General features: G+C 29.4%; 1 non-coding gene across 1 annotated transcript; it reads right to left on the reverse strand.

Annotated features, from left to right (window-relative positions):
- Positions 1 to 918: 918 nt before the first annotated feature.
- On the reverse strand, positions 919 to 992 carry TRNAW-CCA. The gene has a single exon. It is a non-coding gene; the product is annotated as a tRNA-Trp (tRNA).
- Positions 993 to 2,157: the final 1,165 nt, after the last annotated feature.

Here is a 2,157-nt window from a genome sequence, read left to right on the forward strand (position 1 = left end):
ACTTAAAAAAAAAGAATCAAACAACTTTTTTAAAAATTTTTACATGTTTATTCAAAAAAGTTCTATGTTTTAACTGAAGTTATATAATAGAGTTATTTTTTATGTATTATTTTTTCTTATTAATTTCTTAAAGAGTTTTTCAATGAATCAGTTACGTGAATTCTGAATCCTGAGATGGTGCAGATGCCAAAGACGATGAATTTCGTTTTTTCTTTTTCTCTATTTTTGTTCATACCACCGATAATGCTTGATAACTCACAAATTTTCAATTTAATTTTTTGATTCTTGGAACTAGTATTTGTATCTATCTTTACTTTAAAAAATTTTTTATTGAAACTTCGGGAAGTACTTTAGAAACATATGTATAAAAAAACATATTTTATTGAGTCCCTTCATGCCTACTATAACTAGTTATTTCGGTTTTCTACTAGCAGCTTTAACTATAACCTCAGTTCTATTTATTGGTCTAAGCAAAATACGACTTATTTGAAATTAATTGAATGAATCTTTTTTGATCAAAAAATTTATATGGTATTTCATATGTTCGATAGTTCCTTACCGTGTTAATTACCCAATTTTGGTCATTGAGATTCGTCGGCAATACAGATTAAGAGCTAGGAATAGATAGTACCTCTCTTTTCTCCCTTTCAAAAATGAAAACAAAATAAAATTGAAATGATTGAAGTTTCTTTATTTGGAATCGTCTTAGGTCTAATTCCTATTACTTTGGCTGGATTATTCGTAACTGCTTATTTACAATACAGACGTGGTGATCAGTTGGACTTTTGATTAATTAACATCTCTTTTTTTTGACTGACCTCCTTCTTGCTTTCATATGCGGGAGGTCGAATTCAGATTGCTGCTCAATTATTTGCGAACAGTGGAATTTTGACACAATCTAATAAACAAGAGTGACATCACGCTCTGTAGGATTTGAACCTACGACATTGGGTTTTGGAGACCCACGTTCTACCGAACTGAACTAAGAGCGCTTTTCTTGTTTTTTATAAAAAAACGAAAAGGCTAGAAAGAGGACATTCTTTAACTCGAATCGATTTTGTACGTATATACTATATCATAGTATATCATAAAATTCAGAATTATATGTATGTCCAATTTTATTAAAAAAAGATAAATCTAAAATGGATTCCTCGTTACTGCTCTTCTGAGCAGTAATTAGGTAGGGATGACAGGATTTGAACCCGTGACATTTTGTACCCAAAACAAACGCGCTACCAAGCTGCGCTACATCCCTTTCGATTGGTTTACAGTGTCATTGTAAACATTCCTATCTTGTTTTCCACATCCTTCTTTTTTTTTGTTTCATATCAGATAACAAACATATATATAAGTATAATTAAAAAAATTACTTTTTTTAGGCAAATCCTATCAATTTCAAATTTACATAAAAAGGCGTTTCCATTTGAAAATGGAATCTATAAGATCGTTCTAGTAGACAATATTTCAATTCTAATTTTGAAAATGGGGGTTACATATACAAATACAAGAACTTCTTAACTACATGTACATCTATAGTTATATATATTACTATATATATTGTAATACAATAAAGAAGAAAGAAGGAGGATTTCAAATGCGAGATCTAAAAACATATCTTTCCGTAGCACCGGTACTAAGTACTCTATGGTTCGTTTCGTTAGCAGGTTTATAATAGAGATTAATCGTTTATTTCCAGATGCATTAACATTTCCCTTTTTTTAATTCTAGTTATTAACATCAGAAAGGATAAAAAATTTAGAGATACGATCAACGATCGGGGAATAACCCCCCCTTTTTTTCTAATTCTAAAAAAAGAATTAGAAAAAAAAAAGGGGGCCGAAAGGTCATAAAAACGAGGGTTCAGGATCCAATTAAAAAAAAAGTGTTGCTAGGGAAAGAGTATCCTACGAGATACTTAAAAAAAATACTGTACAAAGATTTGAAATATAGTTTTCAAAAAATCATTATATTACTTATTATTTTCTTTTTATTTAATTACTAATTAATATTCATTGCAACGAAATATTTAAGACATTTTTTTGAGTTAATTAACAGCTTCTATTTTTTTGTTCTTGTTCTTTATGGACCCTAAAATTAAAATAGAAGATTGGGGGGAATCATAAATCCAAAGGAGGTTTCATGGCCAAAGGGTAAAGA

Source organism: Brassica napus, unplaced genomic scaffold (assembly GCF_020379485.1).
Source record: "Brassica napus cultivar Da-Ae unplaced genomic scaffold, Da-Ae ScsIHWf_3149;HRSCAF=3968, whole genome shotgun sequence".
Taxonomy (NCBI): domain Eukaryota; kingdom Viridiplantae; phylum Streptophyta; class Magnoliopsida; order Brassicales; family Brassicaceae; genus Brassica; species Brassica napus.